We start from the raw sequence: 12,593 nt of genomic DNA, 5'->3' as shown, positions 1-12,593 counted from the left end.
ATTTTTTCCCTCATGTGGGAATGAGTTTAGTTTATAGACAGATGCTTAATTTAGGTGTGTAGACAAAAATATCAGAAATGCTAAAGAAGAATTGAGCAGAAACTGAGAGGGTTAATGTAGTCATAAAATGAAATTCCATTATTTCCCTCCTGACTACTTTTATCATTCCTTTAAGCTTCCAATGGCATTATTTTGTGATTTCAGGAAACTTAATCATTCAAATGCTTTGGGTAGACACTTTAAGTACATGATCATAAATCTTAGTGAGGAGAGTAGAGCCAGAACACTGTGTTTTTAAGTTTGTTGTCAGTGTCATTTTTAATGGGAAGATCCTTTTGTGTGTTCGATATAAGAAGAGAAACATGAGCAACCTTAGTTTCAGTTATCTTACATCAAAAATCATATGCATTAGATAAAGATTATTTCAGTCGACTTTTTAGAAATATTTTAAATATAGTTTTTCATTTATAATTAAAAAATTTATATCAACTATTATAAACTACACTTATTTTATAAGAAGGTACATTGCTTTCCCTAAAAATCCTCATCAAGCTTCCCTCATACATACCATGTTCATTGATGGCTTTACTCATCTTTTCAATTCTTTGAAAATGCCACCCTATTACCATATCAAATCCCACCTTTCCAGCTTTCCCTGAAATAACAGTATTAATTGATTATTTGTTTCTCACTATTATCTGAGTTCTATAAGGCTTATAAATCTGTTCTACATTGTAATTCACTTCATGATCTTCTTTGCCCCCACCCCTTTTTTGATAAAATGTTTACTTAATTTGCATTTATTGCACAATGACTATAAAACAAACACCATACTCGGTCCTAAATTTATATGATGGTAAACAAAACAAAACACATGTAATAAAAACGATGGTGAAGCCAAGGGCCATGAAGAACAATGCATTGGAAAACTGCCTATAGTCACAAATTGGGACCTAATCAAGAAACACTCCCAACCTTCAGTGGAGGCTCCCTTTGCAACTTCTGCTAAGTAGGATTTCAGGATGCTAAGGAAGAGTAATTGTTATATGCCTTTCTGAATGGTTGTATTTATTATGGCTGTCTTATCCCCATTCTGCTATTTTATGCCTGATGCACACACACACACACACACACACACACACACACGGAGTAGAGAACAGAATGAGAAATGGTTAAATTGGCATTTTACTGTGTGTGTATGTGTGTATTCTGGATCAAGAAAAAACATTTTCATTGGCTCTCAGTGCATATCCTAGTAAGAAGAAGAAGAGGAAGAAGACAAAGAGGAGGAGGAGGAGGAGGACTACCACATTCAGATCTTATGTAGAGACCATTACAACATCCTGAACTTTGAGTCTGATATCATGACTGAATGGTACCTTGAATAAGGGGAAAGATTCTCTTGGATGGTATCATCAAATATTTCTGCTCTGTACCAGGCCTGTCTTTGTGTGAGGATTATACTTCCCATTGAACGCCAATGAAATGTGAATGTGGATGACATGTGCCACTTCTGAGCTTAAGAGGCATCATGAGCCTTAAGAGTCATCATGAAAATCTGTTATTTCTATGTTTCCATTTGTCATGAGTTTAGATAATCAGACAAAGGCTGCATCTTTAGCTTGGGTTCAGCAATGAAAAAGACTTGGAACAAAGCCAAAATTGTCCTGCAAGGGACGTTAACATGATTAAGAAATGAATTTTTATTCTTGTAAGCTAATGAGACTTTAGATTATTTGTTTCTGCAAAATAGCGTAGTCTAAGCTAGATGATAGAGAAAAAACACACATTGTGCCATCATAAAACTTACAGTCTATTACCACAGAAAGCCCTTAATTTAATAATTATAGCAAAAAATATATAATTGCAACTGAGAAAAGTATTACAAAGAAAAATCATAAGGGACTCCGTTACAAAGAAGTGTGCACTAGTAATAGATGTCAGAGAAGGTCCTCCTGAGCTAAATGACCTTAGTCCCTGAGAAGAGGTCTTCCTGCCCAGGTCCCAGCCTCAGATACCCAGGCTTTGAAGTGCTTTCTTCTAAAATTTCCAAGTCCTATGCTGATGCCTGGGACAGTTGAGGCTGCCAGTGCCATCTGGATGGGGCACTCCAAGTTTGGACCTTGATGACAAAGGCCCCAGTCCTCATTTCTCTCTTTCAAAGAAAAATAACTTGATGAGAAGAAAAATTTTATAATAGCACCAGAATCATCACGTCAACATTATATATCTCTCAAGCCTTCTCAGTGAATAGAGTTGTAAATTATATTTCACATTTTTAAGTATTAGAAAATTATTGGAGGCAACTTCCATCTATATCAAAATGGTCATCATAGGTAAAGGATACTATCTATATATAATGTATTACCCTGTAGAGGTAAAAAAAATAAATATACATATCCAAAAATGGATTAATTTCAAAAAAACAATGTTGAGTGAAAGATAAGCATAGCGAGATTTTAGCATAATGTAATTTTTTTCATGGATATTTTTCAATACATTCTGGTAAATTGACTTCAAGGAATAGCATTCTTACTGTGGTAATGCACACATAGGAATCATATTCCATAGCAATGTTGGGGGAGACTCTGTAATGAATTAACCAATGAAATCAAAGAATAATACAGGAATTGATTTTTTTGGTACATGTTGCTGGAATATGGCAAAGAGTACACACAATTTTATAGAATAGTCCAATATTTTACCTTACTCAAAACTCAAATCATATGGTTAAAATTAAATTATAAACACATATCTGAAAAATTACTTGGCTAAAATGTTAAGCTTTAAGGACAAATACTCTGAGTTAGACTTGCTGAAATTCTCTTTTCATTCTTTTTTTCTGACCCCCAAAGCAGTTCATACTAATTTACATATTACTTTATAAGGGTATTTTATAAAAACCCATGTATCCAAGAAGTTTTTAAATTGTTGTGATAACAAGAGTGGGTGCCTATAATGTAAATAGGAAGGGATTAAGAGACTAAGGGAAAATGATAAAAAACAAGGAGTATGAATGAATTAAAAAGTTTGATTATCTTAACTCCAAGCTCTTATTACCAACTTAAAAAAATAATCATGTGATCAGGAATATCAGGTATTCCCAATGTCTGTTTATCTCTGATTTTCTTTCTTTTTTTTTGATTCCTAGAACATTTAAAGCATTTAAAAATAAATTACTAAAATTAACAAGTCAGGAAATGACAGATGTTGGCAAGGTTGTAGAGAAATGGGAACCCTCTTACACTCTTGGTGGGAATGCGAGCTGGTGCAGTCGCTCCAGAAAATAGGATGGAGAGGAGCTACCCTATGGCCCACCAATTGCACTATTAGGTATTTACCCCAAAGATACAAATGTAATGATCCAAAGGGCACCTGCATCCCAATGTTTATAGCAGAAATGTCCACAATAGGCAAACTATGGAAAGAGCCCAGATGTCCAAAGACAGATGAATGGATAGGGAAGATGTGCTATATAAATAAAATGGGATATTATTCAGTCATCAGAAAGGATAAAATCTTACCATTTACACTGACATGAATGGAATCAGAGAAAAACAATTATGTGATTTCACTTATATGTGGAATTAAAGAAACAAAACAGAGGATCATAGGGGAAGAGAGGGAAAAAATAAAACAAATAAGTGGAATTAAAGAAACAAAACAGAGGATCATAGGGGAAGAGACGGAAAAATAAAACAAGACCAAATCAGATAGGGAGACAAACCTTAAGAGACTCTTAATCGTCGGAAGCAAACTGAGAGTTGCTGGAAGGGGTGGGGGGTAGGGGTAACTGGGTGATGGACATTAAGGAGGGCGCATGATGTAATGAGTACTGGGTATCATATAAAACTACCTCTGAAACTAATAATACACTCTATGTTAATTAATTTAAATTAAAAAATGAATTGAAAAATAAAATAACTAAAAACAAATTACTTACAGGGACTTCTACTCCCTCATGTGGCTTATAATTACTGCCACCTAATGGGCATGAACTACTCCCTAAAATTTACTAATTTGCTAATATCGAGCATTTTGAACACTTTCATTACCACTTCTAAACTGGCACCACTCACATACAACAATGAGGTAGGCAGCTCAGGTTTGTTTCCCCCATTGAGTCCCTCATTTCATTAAATAACCTAGCTGTTTTAACATTTTCTTTCCTTATTTCTCTATTGGTTTAGTTTTCTTTAAGTGCAGAGAGAAAACACTTTGTGTGTCAGAATGCCCTTCTCCTTTCTCCTTTTTTTTTGCTTTAAAGGTCAGATAATTATTTTTCTAACACATTTCTTAAGATATGCAACATGTGTGCTCTCCTATAGTAAGTAAATTATGGGTCTACAAAAAAATATCCACAGTTCAAGCAAATCTTGTTCTTTGACTCCCAGTGTAAGAAAAACCACCCAGTACAGATCTTCCCATATGTCTAACATCAAAGCAGGTCTGGATTCTGTCTATTGTGTTCATTTTTGTTTGTTTGTTTTTTTTAGTTGTTTTGAAATTTTCTTTTTGGTATCTTCCGTCTATTTAATGGGTATTATTGTTTTCCCTTTCAAAACAGCTCTTTAATTTAAAACCCAATATTACTTAAATGATTTAAAAAATATCTCCATACATACATACATACCCTTTCAAATATGTCCAAATTTGGAATAACCACCTAATATAACTTCCATAGTCATTATATTATGTTTACCCAATTATGCAGAATATTGAATTCTATCTGCAGATTTTAGGCATTTATCAATAACTTTGTATACCCTAGATTCACCTGAGAAAGACATTCTTATTAACTTTCTGAAATCTCTCTACTTCACTTTTTTGGGTCAAGCTCCCTTTCCCAACCCATTAACAATTCAAAAAACCTATTCCCTAGAACTACTGTACCCAAGTAGATATTTGATCTTATTTTATCTTTCATGCAATACTAGGTTTGTCTCTAAGAATCCCATTTCATTCAACAGTTATTTATTTGACATTTTCCATAGTTTATTTTTGGCCTGCTGGACTAAAACCTCCAAAACGAACAAACGAAGAAACAAAAAACATTGCTAACTGATTCCAAAAGAAATATGAAAAGTATTAGCTGTTTAACTTCAGTTTACTCTTTATGTATTCATTGATAACATCAACTATCTCACTGTGTTTGATCTCCATCTGGTTCCCAGTTACCTACAACCATTGTTAAAGACCTATGCAATGAAAAATACAGAAATAGTTCAAGTGGTGGTAGTAAGGGTAGAGATATGACCAGAGTCACAAAGATAAGACACAATAATCCAAGCTATGGCCATTTTTTAGTCAGTTTATTTTTGGCCCTTGAAACACTTTTAAATGGTTTTAAGAAGCATTTAAGCATTTAAGGAGCAGTCATCCAAAGATAACCAACTTGTGTCTGTCCTAATGTTTTATTTTTATTTTTTTCAGGTTTCAAGTTTTTATTTAAATTCTAGTTAGTTAACATATAGTGTAATATTGGTTTCAGTAGTAGAATACCCAGTGTTCATCATACATGCCCTACTTAATATTCATCACTCATTTAACCCCCCCCCACCCAACTCCCCTCCAGCAACTCTCAGTTCTCTATAGTTGAGAGTTTCTAATGGTTTGCTTCCCCCTCTCTTTTTTTTCTTTCTTCCCCATATTCATTTGTTCTGTTTCTTAAATTCCACATGTGAATGAAATCACATGGTATTTGTCTTTCTCTGGCTGACTTATTTTGCTTAGCATAATACACTCTAGTTTCATCGCAAATGGCAAGATTTCATTCTTTTCAATGATTGAGTCATTTTCCAGTGTATATAAATACACCACATCTCCATTCATCAGTCAGTCAACATTTGGACTCTTTCCATAATTTGGCTATTATTGATAATGCTGCTATAAACATTGGGGTACGTGTACCCCTTCAAATCAGTAGTTTTGTATCCTTTGGGTAAATACCTAGTAGTCCAATTGCTGGGTCATAGGGTGGTTGTATTTTCAACTTTTTGAGGAACTTCCATACCATTTTCCAGAGTGGCTTCACCAATTAGCATTCCCATGAACAGTGTGAGAGGGTTCCCCTTTTTTTACATCCTCACCAACATCTGTTGTTTCCTGTGTTGTTAATTTTAGCCATTCTGACAGGTGTGAGGGGATAACTCATGTAGTTTTGATTTGTATTTCTCTGATGATGAATGATGTTGAGCATTTAACATTTCAAAGGACATTAAACCCATAAACAGGTGCTCGTGTCCTCTTAGAACATTTACAATTGATAATCTGAAATACAGATAAATAAATGCATTCTACATATTGATGTCATAAATTTTGTAACTTCCTGATTTGAAATAAGTCTCACAAGAAAAAAAATTTTATGTATTTTCCTGGAAATCAAATCTAAACCTTAACCAGTGTAAGAGCTGCTGCATCCAAACAAAGCCCTTTGTCTTCCTCTGTGGGATATTGACCCCAACTCAAAAATGTAATTTCTTTGCATAAACAATTTGAGGTCTGTGTAAATATTTAAGATCTTCATTAGTATGTAACACAGAAAATATACTTTGAATATTAGAGAAATGCTATAATCGGTAATAGCATATTTTTTCTGACTTAGTGAGAAAACTAGAGTAATGATGAATACTTCAGGATTAAGGTTTTTAATATAGGAATTAAACCTTACACAAAAATGGAGATTGCTGAGAAAGTGAAGATCTGGAGGGGAAATCACAAGATTATAGTCAGAGCCACTGAAGATTCTGCTTAAAAGACTGACAAGTGAAAACATGGAAATTTGCAGAAATAAGAAAACAGAACATATAAGAACAAGAACAACAAAAATGCTCATCTACCTGAGGAAAATCATGAAAGAGAAGTTCAAGAAGAGGGACTCTGTGTAGCTAACACCTCTGTAGCTCCACAGCCAAGCATTTGGGGTGATGTAAGGCCATGATTGGTCAGCAGAATCAGCAGTTGGGAAGACAGGATAAATGCAGAACAGAGAATGGCTGGGATCACATCTGTGTTTGTCACCATATCTGAACATAATGACTTTTATAGAATATTTGACAGTACTTCAGCTTTACCTTCCAAATCTCAGGGAAAATCTTCTTTTAGCCATTTCTAATTTGAAATCATGGAGAAATAATCTGAAAAGCCTGGTTTCCATCTTAACCACATTTAACTTAAGTTAAATACATTTAGTTTAGACTACCCTGACAATCACTATTTATAGTATTACTGAAAGGTAAATATTTTCTAACCTTTTCATCCTTAACTTCTCATCCTTAGCCAAGAACAATTTCATAATAGCACCAGGATAATTATGCTGACAAGATTATATTCCTCTCAAGGCTCCTCATCTAATAGAATGTTAACTTATATTTCCATATTTAAATCAAAGATATTAAAGTCTGAAATTCAGGTTTTCAAAACAGAATTTTAAGTACAGAATTCATGTTCGGTAGTCTCTGACCTTTAACCATGAGGTTGTGATGACAATTAATTAGTAAACTTTATATGTTATCAGAAGTTATATATATTTGCTTCATTTGAGTATAAAGTATTTAGTATGGGAATTTGTTCACTTAATCTGTAAATTAACTCATCAGATTTATGTAGGTTCTCATCTGGGTAGAGGCTGTTTTGCCTCATGCTTTCCTACGGCTGCATAAAAAAATAATAAAATACTCTGACAGAGCAGATTCAAACCCAAGGCAAAGTTTGATTTTGTTCCTTACTGGTTTCACTTAAAATTCATGACCACAGACCTCAAATAGGAACTTGATGCTGCCTAGAAATCTAATATATCTCTCTAGTATAATCATTTTCCACTCTTGAGATGGTTTTATACCCTGAGCTCTTTCCTCAATATCCAACCACTACCCCTCTTTCCTCTCAGCTAAAGTCTTCATCTCAGATTGCTTGAAAAAATAAAAGTATTGGGGGAAACTCTCTCAAGTTCTTATCTCTAAATCGCAAAGTCAACCTTTCTCTGAAATTGTGATCTTAGTCTTCCCTCCTGTTAAATGGGAGGATTATTCCAACTCCTTCCAAGTCTGAACACTCTACTTGCCTCTGGACTCCAAAGCTCTCCTAACTGCTTCTTTCATCTCTACTGTCATCTAATATTGAATATGACCTCAATGACAAAAAAGTGATTCTCTCCACACAGCTTTATTAATCTGCCAATTTCCTTGTTCTGAAATTAGCACTACTATCTCCTCAGTGTTCAAGCCAAAAACTCAGAAGTCATCTTTGAGTTTCCCCTGTAGGTCATCCAGCTCACCAGTAAATTCTGACAGAGATTTAAAATATACGCCAAGTTTATCAATTTTATTGCTACTACTCTAACCAAGTCTCAATCAGCTTTTACCTCAACTTCTGCCATAATCTTTTGACTGATCTGCCTTGGTCCACCCTGCCTGGATTTTCCTCATGACTCAAGCCCTACTCATTTATTTGATTATTCATTGGAGCGAAGGGAATCTAAAGTTTTCTGACATGCTTTCTTAAGAAGCATAAGCTCTAGTGTGGAATGACATAACCTCTTTGTTTTTAAGGCACTTCACTTCATAGTCTTTTCATATCCATCTGGTAATGGTGCCCCTAGAAAACCTCTTACTTTCAGATGTCTCTATAACCAGAGTTGGCCACAAAGTCCATGATAAAGTGTATCCTATAAACTTAATGGGACACATATCAAGTACCCTACTCTTCTCAACTCTCGTGTGAGAAAGAAAATCAAAAGATTGATATTCCATAATCTTAGACTAAGAGAAAACTCTCCCAAGAAAGTGCTTATGAAACTCTGTCCTGGGCACAGCACAAGCATGGGTTCTGTAGTTGAATAAGTATATATCAGTCAATTCTTGTTATAAGAATAATCTAATATGTATGAATGTTTCTCCAGGAGAACTTCTAATTGATGATATATAAGACTGACCCCTTCTTTCCTTTTAGTACTTCTCTCAGAGATAGATGATACATGGTTTGTTTCTGGCATTTATTTTCCATATAACTACTGTGCAGCTGGGTGCCCTAACTACTGGTAGTTCATCAGCAGCTATATGAACTAAAAATATGGTGTTGATTTGAAACTCTAGGTCCTGTTTTTATTAGTTCCAGTGTTGAGACAACAGAAGTCCTTCTAAACATTTGTGTGCTGATTGTATGTGGTTGTTCATTAAAAGTGTGAATGCCATATGTGCTGGGTATATCTGTGGTGTCTAGCATTGTATCTGTTATTTGTTAAGGCAGTGAGTGGATACATTTGCTGAATGAATAATTGTAAAATGTATTATGGGTGAATGAGTGATGAATGAATTACATAGGAAATTACACTAGTAAACTGTGAGTTAATGAATGGCTGGGATCCTGTCTGTCAGATTACCAGTTCTTCCTCCTGGTATCTGCACTACACATCTAGCAGGTATTAATAGGAAGGTCTAGTTTAAATTACAGACTACATATACTGACTTGGGAATTACAAGCATATCAGATGCATTTGAATGTGTTTGCTATCCAGGGAGACGGTGTAAAATAATAAATAGGACAAAATAGAAATCTCAGGATTACACTGGAAGCAGCTAGTATTTATTGAGTGTCTACTTTGTGTTAGGCATTATGACAAGTAATTTTCATGAGTGACCTCATTTATTCTATTATAGGTGAAAAACTAAAGATTAGAGAGGTTAAGTGGCATCCCCAGAATTATTTCTAATTGTGGATGCCAAAATATGGACTACAGGAAGCCTATATTTACAGAGCTCACCTTCTTAACTGAAATACACTTTTGTTTTTCTCAGAAAGAAATGGGCAAAGAAAGAGAAAGAATAGTTCAATAAATAGGATAAAACTGGTAAAATTTAATATCAGGGACTTGCCCCTTTCTGTATTTTGGACAATTCTTTTCAGTTACTTTGCTAAATTCCCCATTTCCTTTCCAGTAGTGGAGTATGGCTCTGAAAATTATTCAGTGGTTTGGGTCTGGTGCTCATTTATTTTTGCTAGGTGTCATCACTGAAAATTAGACTTAGTCTCATAATGTGGTGAAATTTTTGATTATTAATATTCATACATTATGAATCTATATGATAATAACTGACTCCTGAGGAGTCACCTGATTAGAAATCTGAGCTAACCATTGCGAGAACTATTATCTAGATTTATCCATCTTCTAGTGGACACTTACAGGATTGCCTCAAGCATTCAATTCTAGAAAATGCCTGTTTTCTTTTTACCTACTTGATTGTGGCTGTTTGTATATTACTAATAGAACAAGACTTACAGCCCCTCTCCAGTTCACAGGACACTATATAGCCAAATAGTACCAATCAGTCCATTCCTGGAAATGTTGGAATAATAGAACTAGAGAAAAAGTCTAGTATATCTTATGTAGCTGAAACCCTTAAATATAAAAACAAGAAACTGTCAATATCCAGGTTTGGGCAGGTGAAACAGAAAAGAGATTCTAGGTTTTGAAAACAGAAGGAAATTAATGAGCATTCTCACAAAGACAAGCAGAGACCGTAGAGGGAATGAGAGACCTGTTGATGTATGAATTCCTGACTTCAACTCTTTTATGAGATCATCAGGATTCCTATTGTTGAGTTCTATGAGAGGCCCAGTATGTTATAACAAATTTCTCTTTAAACTCAAACTAGCCCAACTAACTTTCAGTTGCTTACATTCAGCAGAATGCTAACTATTCCATGTTCCTTAGATATTCCCTGAGTTGCATTTCTGGAGCCCAAGTCTGCAGTTTCTTTTGTTCCTGGGCACAATTTGGGTCTTGTGTCAGAATGAAATAAATTTTCCTTCCTTGCTTGCTCTGTATTTTAGTGAAAAAAAAAAACACCATTTCTTATACTAGAATCTATTGCACTATTTATCATGGCCTGTTATATTGTAGTCACTTATGTGTGTTTATCTTTTGCAAGACTCTAAGCCCTTTTCCTGGAGGACAAGGCAATGGTTTTTTTTTTTTTTTTTTTTTTTTTAAAGATTTTTTATTTATTTATCTGACAGAGAGAGAGACAGCCAGCGAGAGAGGGAACACAAGCAGGGGGAGTGGGAGAGGAAGAAGCAGGCTCATAGCGGAGGAGCCTGATGTGGGGCTCGATCCCACAACGCCGGGATCACGCCCTGAGCCGAAGGCAGACGCTTAACCGCTGTGCCACCCAGGCGCCCCGACAAGGCAATGTTTTATCCTTCATTCTATCACAGCCAGTACCATGTGCTTGGCACATGGGTGAATTCAAAATAAAATATTTATTAAATTATGTGTTACATTTTGAATATATCACTTTAATTATAAATATATTAAGGGGTGAAATGTTGGTATTACTTCACTTAATCCAATAAGGTTTGTAATATGTTCACTGAACAATATAATATTAGTTCCCAGAAAATGACCTATTTATCCTGATCAGGTCACTGCTAAATGGTTTAAGAAGCTGTATATTAACGTAACTGCAATTTATGATTTTAAAAGTAAGTTTGAGTGTGGCTTTAACTACAGGCTACATTCCAAATTTCATTGTAAGAAAGTGATTCATGCATGTTGTGCTTTGTAATAACTTTCTTCAATTATTGAATGATTCTGCTTTACAGTTTATCATGTGACCAGGCAGTTCATAAACTCCCCAGTTACTGGAAAATTATTAAATCTATATATTAATTCAACAGACTTCCATAATAGAATTTTAAAAATGTAAATCATGTTAAATCATTTAAATCATTTTTCACCAATATGGAGCAGTAATTAAATTATATTCAACTCACATTAATGCTTCTTTTTTTGGTTTTGTGGTTTGTCGGCCCTTAGATTATGAACATTAGAGCAGTTTTGACAGCAAGATATGCCATCAGAATAAACAAAAGAAATTCTTGATAGAAATCTAAGAGATCCAACAATTTGGACCGTGGGAGAATTGAGAAGTTCTAATTAAGACACATGTGGAGTTATAAAAAATCAGCAAAGCAATCAAAAGCAAGAAAAAGTCAAGTAAATAATAACAAGTAATTATAATCATGTTAAACCAGCCAAAAACTAATTCTAATATTTCAGCAACTAGTAGGTAAACAATTTAAAAACATGAGAAAAATATTAGAGAACAAGATAAGATGGATGATTAAAACACAGGGAATAATCAGAAATCAGGCTCTCTCATCAAGAGTACAGACCACCTGTGTACTGTTTCTCCTTTGGCTTTCTACATCTCATGTATGAGAGAGCCAGAAGGGCAAAGAAACAAAATAATAGACTAAGACTACCATACAAAGGAGAGCAGGAGACAGCAGTCATCTGCATACAGGATATCGTAGTACCTTATAGAACATGGAAAGCAGCTTGGAGTATCTATTTGTGTTGTTTATCTACTTGCCTTCATTGCCTTCAATAGTCTATTCAGGAAAAAAATAAAAAACAGAAAAACACTACCATATTAAATTCAATTCAGTGAGAAACTCAGGAGGATTTTTGTAGGTTTTCACCTAGCCATGCTGCTCAGCTGTCTGTCCTCCTGCCTTCTCCCTAGTTTTTAATCTCATGGCAGTTCCACATCAGCAAACTCAACAAGGGGGACTAAACAGTCCTCCATTTA

Source organism: Ursus maritimus, unplaced genomic scaffold (assembly GCF_017311325.1).
Source record: "Ursus maritimus isolate PB19 unplaced genomic scaffold, ASM1731132v1 scaffold_10, whole genome shotgun sequence".
Taxonomy (NCBI): domain Eukaryota; kingdom Metazoa; phylum Chordata; class Mammalia; order Carnivora; family Ursidae; genus Ursus; species Ursus maritimus.
The sequence above is the reverse complement of the archived record's forward strand: the minus strand, read 5'-3'. Positions refer to the sequence as shown.